Below are 22,364 nucleotides of genomic sequence, written 5' to 3' on the forward strand. Positions count from 1 at the left end.
AAAGGATGGCACGGGCCTCAGGGGGGTATGAGGTAGCAATCAGGCCCAACAGTTTTTTACTCAGATTCGAATTGATTTATTATTTCAATTAACAATTTTTTATCAAATAAAAATAATAAAAAATAAAAGAACAATTGGAATTGGGAATTAGGTTTTCCTAAGTGTGACGTTCCCTATCCCCTCTCCCAGACTCTCTCTCGTTCTCGCTCTTCTTGCGAACGGCGGCCGGAAATCGCCTCTCGGCGAAGGCCATGGCGGAGAAGCCTCCCAACACAAAACTCTGCATGGCCTCACTCGTATCTTTCCACTAATTTCGAATCCGCTCTCGTTCTCCCTCAATTTCATCTCGTTTTCCTTAAATCTAACCCTAACAGAAAGACCCTAGGAATCATGAATCTAAACTGAAGGCTTATTGTATCTGGATCAAGATAATCAACGGAAGATTCGTATTCTACGTTCCTCGAGAATCAACATGATAACAAGAACAGGTAGAGAAATTGATGAATCGGAAGCATATTTGGAACTTACCGGTGGTGGAGACTCTTCAATATGCTCAAAGGGAGAAGAAAATACCAGAGGCACCGACTCAATTCCAGGTCATTCCCTTGCTCTTCTTCTTCTTTTCGTTTCGGATTCGTTCTTCTGATTGATGGCGCAGCGTCTTTGTCGCGATGTGATGATTACAGATGCTGTTGATGTGTTGAAATCATGGTGAAAGTGATGAAATTGGTGATGACGATGAGGATTAGCGATTATGAGAGTTGCTGAAGATTGAAGAATCTGAATCGGTGATGACGATTGATGAACTTGCAGAAGATCGAAGGCTCGGAATATGAAGGTGAGTGAATCTTTTTCTTTGAACTTTCTCTTCTTTTTCTCTTCTGAACTTTAGTTGAATTCTTTCTGGTTTTCTTGTGGCGGACTCTATGGTGGAGGAGCAGTTGTGAAGAAGATGAATTGTGTGAGAGGAAGAGAGAGTGATGAAAATGAAGAATGAAGAAGATGAAGATTGAGGTTATTGAAGGAGAGTGAAGATGGGAGAAGATGAATGAAGAAAATGGTGGAGAGAGTGGGGAACTGAGAATCTGAGTGGTGAAGAAGATTGTGGTGAAGGTGCAGAGAGATTGAGAGTGATGGATGATGAAGAATGATGGTCCAGAAGCTCTGAGCAGTGGTGTGGTTCTGTTTTATAGGTGAGTCTTTCTCTCATTTTTCTGTTGCTTTCTGTTAACTCTGTTAGGATGTGTAGCTGATTTTTTGTTATGATTCAGTTTCAATTCAGTTAGGCAGTTATAGAATCGGTTAGGGGTAGTTAGGGAGGTTAGGTAATTCTGTTATGTGGTTACTAATTCTGTTAGAAGACAGTTAGTAGGAAATGTTAGTTAACAGAAATTAATTATAAGGTTAGTTAGTTAATGGAGGGAAACTGAAGGTTAGAGTTAACTGAAATTGGTTTAGGGAATTGAATGAATATATTGAATTTTGGTAAGGGTTGTATGGTTGTATACAGGGCTGAAGCTCAATTGTGTGAAAAGCTATTTAGGATTAGGAATGTTTAAATATGTGAAATGAACCTTCCTGAATGTGAGGTACTGTCTAAAGCATGAGATTATGTACTGAACTTGTGGGATTATGCACTGATTGTTGATTATGGGCTGGCAGCATGCTATCGAAACTGTGAATTTATTCCTTAAGATGTCTTGATTCTGAGTTAAATATGATGACAGGTCGTGGTTCGTTCTTCAACTGATGCAGGACCGTTAGACTTGAAATTTTGTCTGATTTACAGCATGGATCAAGTGTTGTGCAGCTGAACATGAAAGCTCTACCGTGACTGAACGTGTGCTTAGAAGATGAACAATGACGGACCGTGTTTCCTTGAGTTTGAACTGAGGCTTTAGACATATGTTAATATGTAAAAATATGCAATACCCTTGTAATGTACTTTTGTCAATTTGTAATAGAACTTGATTTTTTGTAATGGATGTGTTTTGGACACTTGAATGATGATGGTTGTTTTACATTCTCGAATAAAATTTGAATGACCTCCTTTCCTCCATTTGTGTTGTTTTGACTTTAAATCTTCTTTCACTTAAATGAGCCATGCCGTATAAGTCTTGGAACACAATCTTTTAAACTTGAAATGATCCATCAAACCCTAAACAAATTTAGTCCTTCCTTTTTGTGCATCAATTTGAATGAAGCCACTTGATTACCTTAATGAACTCCACAATATCCATAGTATTTTTGCCAACATCCTTCACTGAGAAACCCAAGCAAATATTAATTGACCCATACAATTTGCGCCACAAGTGAACATCATTCAAAGCCTTAATTTATGAAGATAATGAGATCCTGGTCCAATAGCATCCGATAGAAAAGGGAAAAACCCAACCTCTTGTATTATAAGTAGCAATAGAGAACCCTTACTCAACAAGATCCTTTATCCTGACGCTAAGTTACATAATGATGAATGTGTGAGTTATGTTAGATGACCTAAAATGCAAATGAAGTTAAGAACAATAAGCTAGCTAGTAGAAAAATTGGATGGGCAAATTTTGGGGTGCAACAGCTGCCCCTATTTAATCATCTTAAACCTGAAGGTGAGATTGGCGCTAGCCTTTCGAGCATTCGAGGTAGAAGAGGATTAGATACTAAGTGAACCTGAAAATTTGCATGATGAGATATGATCCACTGGAGAAAAGAATGGTGTCAAATCCACTGAGGAAAAGTGTATCAATTCTGGATTGAACAAATTGACTCTGGGTTAGAAATGAAATAGAACTCAACTCTGGGTTGAAGAAGAATAGTGGGTCAACTCTGGGTCGAAGGATAAAGGGAAGTCAACTCTGGGTTGGATAAGAGGTAAATGTCAACTCTGGGTTGAGAAAAGGTAATTCAACTCTGGGTTAGAAATGAAATAAACATCAACTCTGGGTTGAAAAATAAACGTGGGTCAACTCTGGGTTGAAGGATAAAGGGAAATCAACTCTGGGTTCAAGACAATGGGTAGACATCAACTCTGGGTTGAGAGAAGGTAATTCAACTCTGGGTTGAAAGAGGAAAGATGATCAATTAGGAATAACCATCAACTCTGGGTTGAATGGGAGAGACAGAAGGTAACCGTCAACTCTGGGTTGAGTGGGAAAGGAGGAGTCAACTCTGGATTGAATAAAGGGTAACCATCAACTCTGGGTTGAGAGGGAAAAAGGATAAGGGATAACCATCAACTCTGGGTTGAGTAAGAAAAGGTAAATGATAAACGTCAACTCTGGGTTTGGTGGGAAAGAAAGAAGATAACCGTCAACTCTGGGTTGAGTGGGAAAAGACAAAAGAAAAACTGTCAACTCTGGGTTGAGTGGGAAAAGACAAAAGATAAGAAATACCCGTCAACTCTGGGTGAGAGGGAAAAGGAAAGGATCAACTCTGGGTTGAAGTAAAGGTAACCCTCAACTCTGGGTTGAGTGGGAAAAGAAAGATAAGTCAATTCTGAATTGAACAAAGGAGGACCGTCAACTCTGGGTTGAGTGGGAAAAAGATAAAAGATAACCATCAACTCTGGGTTGAGTGGGAAAAGACAAGGAATCAACTCTGGGTTGAATAAAAGATAAGCGTCAACTATGGGTTGAGCGGGAAAAACAAGAGATAACCGTCAACTCTGGGTTGAGTGGGAAGAGAATCAATTCTGGATTGAATAAGGGACAACCATCAACTCTGGGTTGAGAGGGAAAGGAATCAATTCTGGATTGAATAAGGGACAACCATCAACTCTGGGTTGAGAGGGAAAAACAAGAGATAACCGTCAACTCTGGGTTGAGTGGGAAGAGAATCAATTCTGGATTGAATAAGGGACAACCATCAACTCTGGGTTGAGAGGGAAAGGAATCAATTCTGGATTGAATAAGGGACAACCATCAACTCTGGGTTGAGAGGGAAAGGAATCAATTCTGGATTGAATAAGGGACAACCATCAACTCTGGGTTGAGAGGGAAAGGAATCAATTCTGGATTGAATAAGGGACAACCATCAACTCTGGGTTGAGTGGGGAAAAGGATAAAGAATAACCATCAACTCTGGGTTGAGTGGGAAAAGACAAGGGATCAACTCTGGGTTGAATAAAAGATAAGCGTCAACCCTGGGTTGAGCGGGAAAAGAAAAGAGATAACCGTCAACTCTGGGTTGAGTGGGAAAAGACAAGGGATCAACTCTGGGTTGAATAAAAGATAAGCGTCAACCCTGGGTTGAGCGGGAAAAGAAAAGAGATAACCGTCAACTCTGGGTTGAGTGGGAAGAGATAATTAACTCGGGGTTAAAATATGGAGGGAAAATCAACTCTGGGTTGAACTCAAAAACATCAACTCTGGGTTGAAGAAAGATGAACAAGATTGACTTTAGGAGATGACACCACAATGGTAACTCTGAGTGATCCAGTGGACTATCAATTGAATGCTTGTAGGGACCTCATCTGATGAGTAGCTTGGCTTATGCTTCACATGCAATGTTTGGTTTATTTTATGCACTTCTAGAGATGCAATGCAATGGATTCTATATGCAATGTACTGGATTGACTTGATCAGGGTTTCTGCTTTGCGTGGAATAGATTAGGTGGAGTTCTGAAACTCTGTTTGAGATTCAAGGTGAGGTGGATGCCCCTGTTTTATCGATGATTGGATCATGCGAGTGAAATGATAATGAAAATGCAATGATTATGCATGACGTATGTATGATTATGAATGGAATGATTGTTTCCATGATACTAGGAGTGAATGGAGTGTTCCTTGTAGGAAGGTCATTGCTTGAAGGATAGAACTTGTGGAAGTGAGGTGTTTGGCTTGACTCCTCGACACCTATCTCAATATCTGACACTTGATTGAAGGTGAAGAAATGACTTGTTGCTAGTTTGCCCCAGCTTGTATGGTCTCTTGAGATAAGACTTTGATAATGCTTGAATCATGGAGATCGCAATGGTCTGCCCCAGTGTTAATCAAGGAATGAATGCCCCAGATTGAAAGGAACTGTTCCACTTGATGGATTCTTCAGAGATTTGCTTTGTGGATGACCAAACTCTGCCTTTGTAAGATTACTCGATGGAATTTCGATGTTGAACTTTCCTTGGTATCAAGTACTCACTTTCAGGTTAGAGACAATTCTGTTTTGAAAGAGATAATGAGAATGCAATGCACATGTTAATCTCAAAAGGAAAGTTTTTATTTGTCAAAATGTTGTACTGATACTAACACAAATGACACAGCAACATTAGGAGTCAGTTTTGACATGATTTCATAGTTTGTATGCTTTCGGAACGAACCCTGCTTCAATTAGGACTTTTGAGGGTTGTAACATGGCCGGGTTCACGGTTTGAGAAACAAAGGATAAAGGCTCAAATTCTACTTAACCCACCCCTCTTCGTGATGTTCTCCAGTCCTACATTCAGCTAGTTTGACACGAGTATTCACCTTTCAGGAAGGATTGTGATGGGTGAGGATCCTTTATGGCCTTGATGGAGGTGGCAGTCACCCTTTGGCGCTTTTGTTGATGGTCATAACAACTTGTCCCTTGGAGGAATTTTCTTTTGCTTTTGTCTTTTTGCTTTCCCTAACTTTTGCCTGGACAAAAAGTTTCTTTTGATTTTGGTTTTCGTTGTCCAGCGGGATATGCCCTAATTTTTGCCTAAGTCATTTGCTTCAAAGCTTTTCTTTCTTTTTTTGACTTAGCGGGCTATTGTTTTCCCTTTTTTATTTTATTCATAACTTTCTTTTCATTCTTTTTTGTCTCGTTCGGGAACAAGTTGTAGGACTTTGGTGATTGACTTGATGAAAAGGTTGTGACTGCCTTCTTCTTAGTGAACGGGAGACATCCATTGTGGATGGTGCTCTTCCTTTTTTTGTTGTGAGATCTGAGATATGATTGATCCTCTGATGGAATACCTGAAAGTTGAGCGCTCGGTCGCACTAACTGAAGACTACCCTGCCCCTGGTTAAGATTGAGGGTTTTGTATTTTTGAAAGAAACTACTACTTCTTAGGCTCAAAGGGGTTGACGAGGGTTTCACTTCCTTATAACTCCGGTGTTTAGGAATGGAAACAATGCCTGTACATCGTCAGCAGGATCTTGTTCCAAAGGCATACAATTAGTGATTCATGTGTTTTTGATTTTCATCATTCTCCTTTTTTAGTTGCTTAAGACAAATGCGTGAAGTATCAATGAACATAATGACAAAGATGAAATGATTTGAGAAAAACATGTATATTACATTTTTATTTATTCAAACAGAATGAGTTTCTTACAATGGATAGTACTTGATAACAACAAAAGTAGTACAATTGAAAATACTAAAGAAACCTATACAATGGCAAGTCTGGCCTTATTCTAATGCAAATGAAATGTTTTCTGACAAACATAAAAGTCTTCATGTTCCACTGGTGGAAGCTCCATTGTGAGGTGGCATGGGATTGTTGACCACATTAGGTGCCGCAGGTGTGAATGTAATCTCCTTTGCATCAAGCAGATCCTGAACCTTGTCTTTGAGCACTCTGCACTCTTCAGTGGTGTGACCAGATCCTCCAGAGTGGAATTCACACTTGGCATTAATCTTGTAATTTGGAGGGAGAGGATCAGGAGGAGGCCTCGCTTCAGCTAATTGAATCAGCTTCTGATCAAGCAAGGCGGCGAGAAGTTGGCTATAGGTCATTGGTACACGATCATACACCCTTTTAGGCCTATTTTGCCTCTGTTGACCCTGTCTCTGCTGATAACCTTGTTGTTGGAAACCTTGTTGTTGTTGTTGGACATATTGTTGATAAGGGACCCAAGGTTGTTGACCAACAGGTGCCACATAAGCTTGAGGGGCGGTGGCGGCCACTTGATAGCAAGGAGCTTGATCTTGAGCATAGGTGGCACTGGTCTCGCCTTCTTTCTTCTTGACAAAGTTACCCTGAGGTTTCTTGTACCCATATTGGTTTGCAGCAGCAGCATTGGCGGGATTCTGGATCTTACCAATTTTCAAACCATTCTCAATTCTTTCACCAATCCTGACTAGATCGGAGAAACCAGAAGAAACACTACCAACCATTCTCTCATAGTAATGTCCTTGAAGAGTGTTCATGAACATGTCAACCAGTTCGGATTCAGAAAGTGGTGGATTCACTTGAGCAGCCATTTCTCTCCACCTTTGAGCATACTCTTTGAATGTCTCATTGGTCCTTTGCACTTGATTTTGAAGTTGCAACCTAGTTGGTGCCATGTCAATGTTGTATTGGTATTGCTTGAGAAAGGCATCAGACAAATCCTTCCAAGATCGGATTCTATTACGCTCCAGATTCATATACCAGTTCAGAGATGCCCCAGATAAGCTATCTTGGAAGCAGTGAATGAGCAATGAGTCGTTGTGGATGTGAGAAGCCATCTTACGACAATACATGATGATATGGCTCTTCGGACAGCTCAAGCCCTTGTACTTCTGGAAGTCGGGAGTCTTGAACTTAGGAGGGACAACCAGATTAGGGACTAGACACATATCCTCAGCATCCATCCCATAGGCAGTAAATCCTTCAATGGCTCGAATTCTTTCCTCAAGGATTTTGTACTTCTCAGCAGATTTCTCAACGGGTCGAGCTCTTTCAACAGTTGGTATTGTTTGCATTTCTGGATCAGCAGAACGAGTACCACAGAAAGCAGGAATAGGAATCTCTGTTTGAGAAGGTGGCACAGGGAATGGGAAGACGGGATCAGCCATAGTCATTGCTCCAGAAGTCACGGGTATAGTCCCACCTTGGTTTGGAGCTCCAAGGGTATCAACAGTCATGAAGTTGAATGGCATCCCAAGAGTAGCATTAGTCCTTGCTTGGAACTCAAATGGAGTAGAAGAAGGTGGAACGACCTCAAGTTGGCTAGCAGCAGCTTGGTTACCAACAACGGGAATCTCTTGTGTAGCAGGAACCCTTTCAGTTCGCAAGGCTTGGATAGCTTCCAGGATAGCATCGACCTTAGTTTTCATTTGATCCATCTCTTCTCTAATGGCAGCTTGATCTTGTTCGTAATTCTCCATGATTCTTCTTCTGTGAGCTCTTGTCAGATATCGGTGTGGAGGAATCGTCTTGACTGATCTGATGGAGATGAAGAGTGGTAAGAGTCTTGGTAACCATGGATGCACATGCATGAATGCAAAAATGTCAATGAAGATGCAAATGTATCATAAATCAGGATCAAGGATCAAGGCCTCTTGGATAACAACTTCTCATGGTCAATAAGATATGGTCGAATCCTCCAGATTCAGAGGTTCGACGTTGCTTTCTGGATAAACAACTTGTGCATAAGTCAAAGATGGTCGAACCCTCCAGATTCAGAGGTTCGACGTTGATTCTGATAGATAACCTTTGCAAAAGTCACATAAGGTCAAACCTCCAGATTCAGAGATTCGACGTTGATTATGATAGATAGTCTGAATGGTTTAAGGTAGGATGGAGGCATGTTTTCCTGCAAAACAAAATTCCCAACCCCTCTCACAGGTAGGATCTAGTATATGGTAGGTCAAAAAGCCAACAGAGGATTGAAAGTAGGCGCAATCATACGATATTGCCTCTTTCAACCAAGCTCTGTCCGTGGATACATGATCGGATCAATCAGACATACGTCTTCTGTCCGTCATGGCCACTCTATTCCTAGTTCCTAAGGTATCACTCTGGCCTGGGTATTGGGCCTGTTACCTCATAGAAATCCCACCCAACCTGCAAACATAGAAAATATGTGGCCCCCACGGGGACCCATAATATAGTCCAGGATGCGAGAAAATAAACATGATATGCAAGCAATAAATAGTCATGATATGCGAGGCATAAAGAAGTAAAGCCATAAAGCAATAAATCAATAAATGAACACCCAAAGAAAGCAAACACAAGCTAGGATCGACTAAGCTAGGTCCCCAGCAGAGTCGCCAGCTGTCGCACGCTCGCGAAAATATGAACAGAGTCGCCACCAATATATTTATCCCAAAGAGGGAAAGGAATATCAGAAAACCTGGAATAAAGAAAGGATAAGAAAAGGTCTTGCGACCAAAGATCGGGTAAGAAGTCGGTTACGCAAGGGGAAGGTATTAGCACCCCTCACGTCTGTGGTACTCCACAGGATCCACTTATGTTTGTTCTATTCTAAGGGTGTATAAATCTAAAGCTTAATTCTAAGGGAATGCATGCAAATGAAAGAAAAAGAAACACGGGGAAAATAAGGTTTATAAATAGTTGTGCTCGCTTAGGCCCCGCGACCTAATGCCTACGTATCCTTTTCAGGAATCAGAGCGCCGTAGTTCGGCTCTTTAGTTTTTGTTTGTTTTTGTGTTTTTTAGTGGACGAAGTTACATTCACACTCCGCTGCTCGACCTCTGGAGTCTTAAGCTGGGAATAGAGCGGAAATAACGTGTCCGATTAAAGAATGCCTCGGAGGCAAAGGAGAAAAGAGATTGGTTTGTGTCTTTTATGTGTGATTTCATGATGGACGAAAACCTACTACAAGGCATCGCATCACTTCCTCACTTTGATTAGCTCTGAGCCTTTATTAGATATTTTGAAGTGTTTTTGTTTAGGTGTCTTTTAAGGGAAATTAATTTGTGACTTAGATCATACCAAAAAGAGTTTTGTTTTGCATATTTAGAGAAAGCACATCGAGGCCTACGCCACAATCGTTTCTCTAAATAACGGTTAAGAAATACATCGAGGTTTCACACCTCAATCATTTCTTCTCTGCTAAGAAAAGGAGATACAAAAAAGAGTTCTTTTGTGAATATTTAGAGAATGCACACCGAGGCCTACACCACGATCGTTTCTCTAAACAACGGTTAAGAAATACATCGAGGCTTCACACCTCAATCATTTCTTTCTTCGTTAAGTAGGAAAGAACATACATCGGGGCCTACGCCTCAATCATTTCTTTCTTACTATGAAATATAGTAACGGTATGATCTTCATCGATATTTATTAAGTATTTTAAAAGTTGAAAAGAAAAGAAACAAAACTAGCCTAAGATGGAAACTAGCCTAATATGATGGGAGCCTCTAAATCCTAAAGTTGTCATGGTTTCTACCTAATGGTTAGGAGCAAAAAAGCGGCATGAAAGTATAAGCATAGGCGGAGATCGAAATTACAAGTAAAATTTACAAGTAAATAACGATACAAAAATTAGTGTAAAATGGCTAACGTAAACACTTGAAAATATGGTACCAGACATGAAAGTGAACAATGCAAAATAGTACAAAAATCGAATTTAAAGGACTATTATTTTTATGGTTTTTTATGTGACAAAAAGACAAGAATTTAATCAAGCAAGCGAATTAAAAATACAAGCCTAAACTAATATTTTTATGATTATTTTTATATGTCAAGATTATGGATTACAAAGTCTAAAACAACAAGAAAAATTAGCATTTTTACTACTAAAAGGAATGACAAAAAAACTAATTAAAGTCTAAAAGAATCAATAAAAGAAAAGGGAAACAAGGGGTGCAATCCTGAATTGCGGGGTGTGAAAAGAAACAGGGCGCTGAGCCCAATGGAATACTGGCCCAGAATTATTTTTTGTACGATTCTAACAGCCAAAAAAAGGATGGCACGGGCCTCAGGGGGGTATGAGGTAGCAATCAGGCCCAACAGTTTTTTACTCAGATTCGAATTGATTTATTATTTCAATTAACAATTTTTTATCAAATAAAAATAATAAAAAATAAAAGAACAATTGGAATTGGGAATTAGGTTTTCCTAAGTGTGACGTTCCCTATCCCCTCTCCCAGACTCTCTCTCGTTCTCGCTCTTCTTGCGAACGGCGGCCGGAAATCGCCTCTCGGCGAAGGCCATGGCGGAGAAGCCTCCCAACACAAAACTCTGCATGGCCTCACTCGTATCTTTCCACTAATTTCGAATCCGCTCTCGTTCTCCCTCAATTTCATCTCGTTTTCCTTAAATCTAACCCTAACAGAAAGACCCTAGGAATCATGAATCTAAACTGAAGGCTTATTGTATCTGGATCAAGATAATCAACGGAAGATTCGTATTCTACGTTCCTCGAGAATCAACATGATAACAAGAACAGGTAGAGAAATTGATGAATCGGAAGCATATTTGGAACTTACCGGTGGTGGAGACTCTTCAATATGCTCAAAGGGAGAAGAAAATACCAGAGGCACCGACTCAATTCCAGGTCATTCCCTTGCTCTTCTTCTTCTTTTCGTTTCGGATTCGTTCTTCTGATTGATGGCGCAGCGTCTTTGTCGCGATGTGATGATTACAGATGCTGTTGATGTGTTGAAATCATGGTGAAAGTGATGAAATTGGTGATGACGATGAGGATTAGCGATTATGAGAGTTGCTGAAGATTGAAGAATCTGAATCGGTGATGACGATTGATGAACTTGCAGAAGATCGAAGGCTCGGAATATGAAGGTGAGTGAATCTTTTTCTTTGAACTTTCTCTTCTTTTTCTCTTCTGAACTTTAGTTGAATTCTTTCTGGTTTTCTTGTGGCGGACTCTATGGTGGAGGAGCAGTTGTGAAGAAGATGAATTGTGTGAGAGGAAGAGAGAGTGATGAAAATGAAGAATGAAGAAGATGAAGATTGAGGTTATTGAAGGAGAGTGAAGATGGGAGAAGATGAATGAAGAAAATGGTGGAGAGAGTGGGGAACTGAGAATCTGAGTGGTGAAGAAGATTGTGGTGAAGGTGCAGAGAGATTGAGAGTGATGGATGATGAAGAATGATGGTCCAGAAGCTCTGAGCAGTGGTGTGGTTCTGTTTTATAGGTGAGTCTTTCTCTCATTTTTCTGTTGCTTTCTGTTAACTCTGTTAGGATGTGTAGCTGATTTTTTGTTATGATTCAGTTTCAATTCAGTTAGGCAGTTATAGAATCGGTTAGGGGTAGTTAGGGAGGTTAGGTAATTCTGTTATGTGGTTACTAATTCTGTTAGAAGACAGTTAGTAGGAAATGTTAGTTAACAGAAATTAATTATAAGGTTAGTTAGTTAATGGAGGGAAACTGAAGGTTAGAGTTAACTGAAATTGGTTTAGGGAATTGAATGAATATATTGAATTTTGGTAAGGGTTGTATGGTTGTATACAGGGCTGAAGCTCAATTGTGTGAAAAGCTATTTAGGATTAGGAATGTTTAAATATGTGAAATGAACCTTCCTGAATGTGAGGTACTGTCTAAAGCATGAGATTATGTACTGAACTTGTGGGATTATGCACTGATTGTTGATTATGGGCTGGCAGCATGCTATCGAAACTGTGAATTTATTCCTTAAGATGTCTTGATTCTGAGTTAAATATGATGACAGGTCGTGGTTCGTTCTTCAACTGATGCAGGACCGTTAGACTTGAAATTTTGTCTGATTTACAGCATGGATCAAGTGTTGTGCAGCTGAACATGAAAGCTCTACCGTGACTGAACGTGTGCTTAGAAGATGAACAATGACGGACCGTGTTTCCTTGAGTTTGAACTGAGGCTTTAGACATATGTTAATATGTAAAAATATGCAATACCCTTGTAATGTACTTTTGTCAATTTGTAATAGAACTTGATTTTTTGTAATGGATGTGTTTTGGACACTTGAATGATGATGGTTGTTTTACATTCTCGAATAAAATTTGAATGACCTCCTTTCCTCCATTTGTGTTGTTTTGACTTTAAATCTTCTTTCACTTAAATGAGCCATGCCGTATAAGTCTTGGAACACAATCTTTTAAACTTGAAATGATCCATCAAACCCTAAACAAATTTAGTCCTTCCTTTTTGTGCATCAATTTGAATGAAGCCACTTGATTACCTTAATGAACTCCACAATATCCATAGTATTTTTGCCAACATCCTTCACTGAGAAACCCAAGCAAATATTAATTGACCCATACAATTTGCGCCACAAGTGAACATCATTCAAAGCCTTAATTTATGAAGATAATGAGATCCTGGTCCAATAGCATCCGATAGAAAAGGGAAAAACCCAACCTCTTGTATTATAAGTAGCAATAGAGAACCCTTACTCAACAAGATCCTTTATCCTGACGCTAAGTTACATAATGATGAATGTGTGAGTTATGTTAGATGACCTAAAATGCAAATGAAGTTAAGAACAATAAGCTAGCTAGTAGAAAAATTGGATGGGCAAATTTTGGGGTGCAACAACCGTTGGGAGCATTTAATGCTTTGCATATTCCGTACAGCATTGCATTTAATGTTTCACTCTTTTGTCAACTACCTCCAGCCTTGCTTTCACTGTGTCTACTGACGTTGCCTTTAATAGCTTTCAACGTTCCTTTTGTCAGTCAGCGTAGCCTGCCAGCTAGTACTTGCTTCTGATCTGATATTTGTGTGAACAACGTTTGAATATCACCAGAGTCAAACAGTTTGGTGCAGAGCATCTTCTTGTCTTCTGACCTTGAAGTGCTTCTGAGCGTGATACCATGAGAACTTCAGTGCTTCTGCTTCTGATCTCAAGTCCTTCTGATGCTTCCATAGACCCATGTTCTGATTCTGCTTGACCATCTTCTGATGTCTTGCCAGACCATGTTCTGATGTCGCAAGCTGAACCTTCTGAGTCAGTGCTTCTTGCGCTGATTTTGTGCATACTCTTTATGTAATTCCTGAAATGGAAATTGCATAGTATTAGAGTACCATATTATCTCATACAAAATTCATATACATTGTTATCATCAAAACTAAGAATATTGATCAGAACAAATCTTGTTCTAACATCATACACGTATCATACGCGTATCACTTCCCCATACACGTATCATACACGTATCACACGTATCATACACGTATCATACACATATCAACAACGTCTTCCCAAAATATGCAACTTCCCATTCGTCTTCCTCGCGAATTCATCTGTTCAGCTTGCGATTTGGGTCTCAAAACCAGAAATTTCACATTCTAAACAACATAGAATTTACCCAAAATCAATAGTATATGATTCTACAATCGATTTTACTCATCACAACCTAAATCTACTCAGTTATTAGGAATTAACAGTCACAATTTTCAATCCAATTAATGAACACAAACAGAAAAATTCAGAATATAGAATCCATTGATCCAAACACTACTCCTAATCAACATCATTATCCATAACACGATAATAGAGATTAAATGGAGAGTCCCCCCTTACCTTAGATAAGAGTTCTTGATCCTTGGTCTCTCCCTCTACAGTTCTCCTTCACGTTCCTCGTTCCCAAAACTTCTGTTCTTTCACGTTCTTTCTTTGTTTCCCAAGTCCCAATTGTTTTATGAAAATAATAATAAAATTAGTAAAAGGTTTATTAAATCACCCCCCTTCTTTTACTATTTCCTCACATGGCCCAAATGCCATAAACCATTATTTATCCATTATTTTCACAAAATCCTTAATAATTCTAACTATTAATTCAACATTCCAATTAAATTAATGTTAAAATTATACGGGTGTTCCAATGTAAGCAACGGAAGATTAACATCTTCTAAGATACTCCGAAAGCGCACTAATCTTCTTAACCTGCGCGTTACCAACATAGGGGTAATATTCAAACAGAAGGGGTGAGATATCAAACCATATAAACGAGTGTATGATAAACTATATATTAGAATTCGATTAATTAAAATCACCACTTCACAACATCAACATCACAATTCAGTTCACTTTACATCATTATATCCGACAAGCCATTCAAGTCATAATTCAAGTCACAACACTTCACATCAATTCACTTCACATCAATTCACACTTATGCATTATAAAATGTGACACTAACTATGCACATGCATGTGGTACCAATAGGGCTTCAGCCCTTGTTGCTAAATTGCCAATAAATAGAGGCATCAACAAGGCATAAGCCTTCATTGCAGTTTTCCAGTCCAGGCCATCGCAAAGTATGCGAATGTATGTAACTCGATGAATGCAACATCACATACTCAACAACAACAAATCATATCGCAAGGCATACGCCTATATCACTGTTATTACCAATAATTATAGGTAATTCATCATCGTCCTATTGTCGCAGGTTTATCATTTTAAACTGCTTCATCTTCGTCATAACACCATTAAAATAACAACGGCACAACATAATAACAATAATAACTCAACAACAACTCAATAAATCAACACAAATAATTCAACGCCAAATCAACATTGGCTATCAAGCCTACAACTTTATCTTGGCCATAACTAGAGGCAATTCAACTAAATTCATCACCACCTACAAATTCACAAGTTTTCAACAAATATTCAACATACCAATTCAATCCAAACAACCTACACGGGTTTCGTAAATATTCGGGCAGTTTTCGACTCAAACCGGTTAATTAGTTTTATCGGTTAAACATACTAATATCCTATGCGGTACTGTTTTCATCAATTTCCTATTACAAATACTAGTTCTCTGCTATTAACCTTTACTCTGCTACAAGAATCTGTTATTGTTCCTATTGTCATCAAAATGCTCATGCTACTAACCAATGTTTTTCTGCTAAAATTCCAAACTCTGCTACCACCTAAGATGTACATGTACTTCTGCTATTTTAATTGAGTCTGTTATCAAATTATTATCCTGCTACTAATATACGATTTCTGCAATCATGCTAAGATATTCCCATAAACTATATCATGTTAATATAATTACATACTAGACTGAACCAATTAAATTATTGTTTTCATATCAGGCTAACAATTTAAGAAACTAATTCAGAAAAGAAACAAAACTGGTGGTCGTCCCCTTTTACTAACTGGGGCGACCACCCCTCATTAGCAATCTGGGGCGCCCACCCCTTAGCTTGGTGCCCCCCATCCACAATGCTCTTTCTTCTTCCCAGAATTCTCTTCTTCTTCTACTAGTTCCAGAATTTGGTTCCAGTCATAATTTCTTCGATCCATTTACATGACATCTAGTATTTCAGAAACATCGGTTTACAATAAATCCACTCGAACAATTTTCTTTTGCAACAACATTACAATTGACAAAACCAGAATCAGTTTCTATTCGATTTCAGAAAAATATCACAACACACAATATTAACACAGACAACAACAACATCAAACATGGTAGAAATTTCAACACCCCAAATTCCACATATCATTCATCATAATTCCGGTTATGGAGTTTGAACCTGTCATACCCCAATTTTTGACCTAAGATACCACCTCATATCATTTGCATATGCATCATTTGCATCTCTAACAAATTGCATAGCTTGTGTTTGCTACTTGTGACTCAGCAGGGTTTAATCAAGAAACCACTCATCAGTACAAGTAACAATCAATTAGGGTTTTGTTCTCCCTTCATCTCAAAAAGAACTATCTTCATCAACAATCAACATTTGGTCCTCAGAGATTCACTTCAACAAACTCAACAGCTTTGAATCGACTGAATTAGGGTTTTGACTGAAGACAGCATACTCCTGACTTTTGCTCAGGATTTGACCTAATGACTTGGGACATGACCTCAAGACCTCAAGTGCATCATTTTGACCTAATCCATTGGCTCATAACATCTCCTATACAAAGATTGATCAGACAAATCCTCAGATCAGGGTTTTAAACTATCAGGGACTGAAATCAGGGATCACATTTGGGAAACCCTAAAAATCCCCAGGAAGTCAATCAAAGGTTTCAATCATCCTCAAATAATCCCTATGACAACATACAATGGAAATTACATCTCAATTCAAGACCTACAGGCATCAATTTCATCAGGTCGACAATTAGGGTTTTTGACCTAATTCACTGAGCAACTGACTTTTTAATCAGGACATGGTGTCACAACTCAAACCATGGCTCAATATCCTCTAATACCTCAATATGATCCATTCATACTATTCATTTGGTGAGGATAGCCTGTTTCATTTGAAATCTCCAGAAACGCGATTCGTCGGAAAAAGTCAACTGTACAAGATCACCATTGACTTTTGGGGAATTCTGGTCAACCATGACTTTTGAAGTTTTGAATCATCAATATATGATATGAGAAGTCATTTGATCAAGGAAAATCAAGAAAATCAATCAAGAATCAAAAGTCAAAAGTTTGACTTTTCATACTTAGAAAAATTTCTAAGTGTTTTTCAATGGTTTTTTCCAAACTTTGGAAGGGAATTTCTCAAAATTTCACCTACAAATTGAAAAAAACTTCCAACATGAAAGTTGTAGATTTTGATCCAATAAACAACTTTGACACATATAAATTTTTTCCATAAGATCAACCATTTAAGAGATATGGAGCTTCAAAGTTGGTACTTTTTGAAAACTTCACTTAAAACTTCATTTTCTTCAAAGTTCATGGAACTTTTTCACCCATTTCCTTAAGAGACTTGAAGAAACTTTCAACTAGGCTTTTGAAGTGTGTAATATGAGCTTTCCAAAATGTCAAAGAGCATGAAAAAATATGGAGTGTAGGTATGGTTTTGAATTATGCATTTAGTGATCATTTTCACTTGAATTTTCACCATTTTTCACTAAGTTTCAAGACTACATGACCTATAATCCAAGCAATGATGCAAAGAGGCAATAATTGAAGAGATATTTTCTGATATGAGATCAGAATGGAAGAGGATAGGAAGCTTGGGATTTAACCATGGTTTAGTAACTTTTAACCATGTGCATTAAATGTAAAGATTCCATTTTATCTTCAAATGCCAAATCACCAATTCTTGATCAACTTGCAAAGCTTTGTATTCAGAAACCTTGGCCTATAAATAGAGGTCCAAACTTCATTGCAAATCACACCAAAACCTCACAATTATAGGTTTTCTCTCTTCTTTCTTGAATTACAAGTCATGTGTTTCAAAGTGAGGTAGAAAACTCAACCTCCATCTCTTGCAAGTTCTGACCAAAATGATGCTTCCCACAACTCATAAACATCATTTGAAACTTGTTTGAACCACTCATACACCCCAAAAACACCTCAAGCTCAAAATCACTACCTCACTTCTCAAATATGCATAACCATGGCCTTATCATGCCAAAATCCATTCAAGAACATTTCTGTCCAAACTAACACTTCCAACACCTCATATACATCACATATGAACTATCCAAGCACTCACATGTGATCTGTAACATCAAAATCATCAGATTCTATTCTCACACCATAGCTCTGCAGATCGGGTGCCACAAACTGATCAAGAGGTTCTCAGTTCATTCCAAGACTTCAAACATGTTCCATAAGGTCCACTGAAGGTGTTCAGATCAAGAAACAACATCTGGAATCCCTCATTTGCAGAATTCGATTTCCAGTTTTGACATTTTTAAGGTAAGCTCTCTTGAACTTCAAACTCTATCATACATGCATCATAAATGAAAAACTAAGTTACCATCTTGTTTCTGCACCATCACTGAATAATAACCCTCAATCAATTGCATCATATCATGATCATACACGATTTCACATTGAATTTCAGTTTTAGGGTTCTTCGTGTTCATCACAAAATTGACCCCCTTAGATTGAAAATAAATGAATTATGAGGGCACCATCATGTTCCTCGTGAAAAACCGAGTGAGATAGACCCTTTGATTGATCAAAACAACTCAGTTTTCAGAATTTTCAAAATCAAGTTAGGGATGTGTTCTTGGCGCCATTTTTTGTTCAGAAATTCAAATGGTTCGTTTTAAAATATAATTAAATGGAAGCGTGTTATTTACAAGCTGCGCGCGCAGCTCAGTTGGCAAGTGTTTTGGTTGGTAACCTCCAGGTCGTGGGTTCAAACCCTTGTGAGACCAAACCCTCTTTTTTAACACTATTTTCTTTCATTTTCTTTTACAACTTCATTTAATTATTTAATACATCAAATTAACTTATTTTTTCTTCATTTTTTAAACACCTCTTATTTAATATACCTATTTTGCCAATATTAAAAAAAATCACAAAAAAAGATTTATTTAATGTGTTTTTAATTAGGTTTAAAATGACATATTTTTAAGTGTTTTAAATACTTTAAATATTGTTTTATTTGATTTTTTCAAACCTAATCATTTGTAAATATTTTTGTGATCAAACCCTAATCACTTAGGTCTTAATTAAGCATTAAAACTTGTTTTAAACTTAATTAAGTTAATTTCTTTCAAATTCAAATCGTTTTAAAACGAACGATCATTCTTTTTAAAAACGATAAACCATTTCTTTTTGAAACTATTGATTAAATCTTTTTAATTGATCAAATGATTTTCAAAATGAAGTGGGGCCTCTCGAATATTAGAGAGTATAAGAACCATTTCGTTGCTGAATAGTATCGGCCCGGTGCCTAACAAAGAGGACATCTTAGCTTGGACGCCGGACCCAGAAGGAGAATATTCAACTAGAAGCGGTTATGAAATTCTGGCTTTATTACGTTTTGGGGAAGCTTGGAGCAATTCGTCTCCTTCGTGTTTCCCGGTGATTTGGAAAGCTCCAGTTCCTCAAAGAATTAGAGCTTTCGGTTGGAGATGTGTGCATAACCGCATACCAACCAAAGTTGAGTTGGTTTTTAGAGGTATTAATCTGTCGGTTCAGGAAATCTTATGTGTTTATTGCGCGGAGGTTGTGGAATCGTGTGATCATCTTTTTTTGGGCTGCAAGTTTGCTAAATTGGTGTGGTTGGAGATATTTGATTGGCTGGATGTATCGGCGAATTTAGGAGGGGAAGTGGTCTCTAGTTTGGGCCTTTGGATTCAGGAGTGCAGGAAAATAGGAATCAAGTCGGGATTTGCTAGCAAGGTTTGGTTGGCGGTTCTATGGAGCCTGTGGTGTTATAGAAATGATATTGTCTTCAACAACGTTAAAGCGTGTCCCTCGGACTTGGGTTGGAGTGTCAAATTTAAGGTTTGGAAATGGTCTTGTGCCGGTAATATTACCTATTCCAAGTGCGACTATTACGATTTCTGTAAAAATCCTCTCTTTTTTGAAGGATAGTTTCAGTTGGTGGGTAATGTTTTGCTTCCATGTGTTCTCTCGTTTTTTTGTAAGCGGGATTAGAGTACCCCTAGTACTCTTTATATGAAATTTCTTGCTTATTAAAAAAAAAAAAAATAAGACCCACTCTTTTTTTCCTTTTACAGTTTTTCTTTGTACAGAAAACTTTTTCAAAACAATACTTTTCCAAACAGTTTTTTTTTTAACAACAAATCACACATCTTTTTCAAACCATCCACCCTGTTTTATGAAAATAAAACAGGGGCCTCTCGAATATTAGAGAGTGTAAGTCCCATTTCTTTTCTTTTTTGTACAGTTTTTCTTCAAACAGAATAAACTTTCAAAACAAACTTTCAAACAGTTTTACAAAAGCGAAACCTCGCGTCTGTAAATAAAAACAATCAACCATGTTTTGTAAATAAAACACGGGCCTCCACGTAGGTATAAGTCCCAAGCCCTTTTGTACATACCCAGTACATGAAATTAGGTATTTCATTGTACACACCGTTTTGTACATATCTCAATCAATGTGTTTTTTAACTTTGAATAACAAACCAAAAATGAAGGTTTACTTTAAATCTTCCCAAAAATATACCATGGGCCTCCATGTAGGTATAAGTCCCAAGCCCTTTGTAAAAACCTGTTTACATAACCTTGAATAAACTCAAGCAGACCTCTCCCCGAGTGTGAGTCCCGAGCCCCCGTGTATACAAATGGATCATGCTTACAGGTACATTTCCTTCATAAACTCCATTATATACACACACTTTGTCATATATATAATTGTTCATACCTGTTCATGTTTGTTCATACTTGTTCATGTTTGTTCATATGTGTGATATGTGTGCTTGTTCAACTTAGTATAACACTAGGTTCCCCATAGCCTCCTATTGGGCTTCGTGCAAAGAATCTCCACTAGTTTAGGTTAGGACATAGAGTATGGTTTCCCGGTGAAATCGCTCTAAGAGCTCAGACCAACTATACCATGCCTCCCCTTGGGCTTTGTACAAACGAGTGACCCTCCCATAGCCTCCTCTTGGGCTTACAATGCAAGGACCCTGGATTGTCCCTCCCATAGCCTCCTCTTGGGCTTACAATGCAAGGACCCTCGGATAGCCTCCTCTTGGGCTTCGTACAAGGACCCACGGGCTTCTTATAAGCATCCCCCAATATCCAAATCAAAATACCCTAGGAGATTAGACATTTTTCATCTCTATACTAGGAGTATCTCTTTTATATCATCACAAACAATCAAACAATCAATCAAACTTTTTTGCCACAAGGCTGGCTAATCAATCAAATTTCTTTTTGCCACAAGGCTGGCTAATCAATCAAACTGTTTTACCACCGTACTGGATGATTAATCAAAGTTTTTGTCACAAGGCTGACTTCATTTAAACTTTTGCCACAAGGCTGGCTGATTAATCAAAGTTTTTGTCACAAGGCTGACTTCATTGAAACTTTTGCCACAAGGCTGGTTAAACAAAAACATCTTTATCATTCTAAGCACCCTAAGTGGCATGGCCCCGGGCTTATAATGAAAAGATTTTCAAACAAAATCAAACAGATGTATGTGATGATATAGATTAGATGCATCTAGCATTTAGACGACATTTGTCTATTTTCCTTTGCTTCCACTAGCATAAGTGGGAACTACGATTGCTCTGACTTTCTCAACATCCCTTTGAGAATACGTAGGCACAAGGTCGATCCTTGGCGAGCAAAACAAAACACAAAAAAAACCATTCAAACCTTAGCACCCGTAGACCCCGAGCTACAGATGCTCTGATTCCCTCTAAGGGATATGTATGCAGAGGATCGCGATGATCTTTGCGAGCATAATCAAACAAACACCTTAGGTCCCACCTATTTCACAAGAACCTCTCAAGAATGGAATAAACAAAACAAAGAAACCTATAGAGTACTATAGATACGTTGGGTGCTAATACCTTCCCTTCGTATAACCAACCCTCTTACCCAAGATCTCTCCCCCACTTTTAGGTTATTGCAACTTTTTTCCTTTTCCTCTTTTGGAAACAATAAAAAGTTTGGTCCGTACAAAAGAAAAATCATTTTTTTGAGCACTCGAGCCCAAAGAAGGCATCAGGTGTCTCATCCCGAAAAAAGACAACGATTTTTCCCCGCGACAGAAAAATGGCGACTTCACTGGGGATCATCTTTTTATTGTTTCCAAAGAAAGGGTTATTTCTATTTGTTTTATTTTTATGTTCTTGTTTGGTTCTTTGGTTCTGTTACTTGTGTGGATTCTGTTACAAGTGATGCATTATGGACAAATCCTAACCCGGATTAAGTACACATAAGAAATTAGGTGGAGGGTATAGTCATGTGCAGGCGCACGTGAGAATCCTTCCGCTCAGTGGAGGTTCCTTGTTTGTAATATATGTTTAGCGAGTTAATTGCGAAGACATTATTGCTTTCATTGAACTGTAGAAGCTGAGAGACCGTAGAAC

General features: G+C 38.4%; 2 long non-coding RNA genes across 2 annotated transcripts; both read left to right on the forward strand.

Moving 5' to 3' along the window:
* The first annotated feature begins 491 nt into the window (after positions 1–491).
* Positions 492–1,069, forward strand: LOC131599309 (uncharacterized). The gene is made up of 3 exons (XR_009282699.1): positions 492–596; positions 687–838; positions 942–1,069. It is a non-coding gene; the product is annotated as an uncharacterized LOC131599309 (long non-coding RNA).
* A 10,009-nt stretch (positions 1,070–11,078) lies between these two features.
* Positions 11,079–11,656, forward strand: LOC131599310 (uncharacterized). The gene is made up of 3 exons (XR_009282700.1): positions 11,079–11,183; positions 11,274–11,425; positions 11,529–11,656. It is a non-coding gene; the product is annotated as an uncharacterized LOC131599310 (long non-coding RNA).
* The last annotated feature ends 10,708 nt before the right edge of the window (positions 11,657–22,364 follow it).

Source organism: Vicia villosa, linkage group LG4 (genome assembly GCF_029867415.1).
Source record: "Vicia villosa cultivar HV-30 ecotype Madison, WI linkage group LG4, Vvil1.0, whole genome shotgun sequence".
Taxonomy (NCBI): domain Eukaryota; kingdom Viridiplantae; phylum Streptophyta; class Magnoliopsida; order Fabales; family Fabaceae; genus Vicia; species Vicia villosa.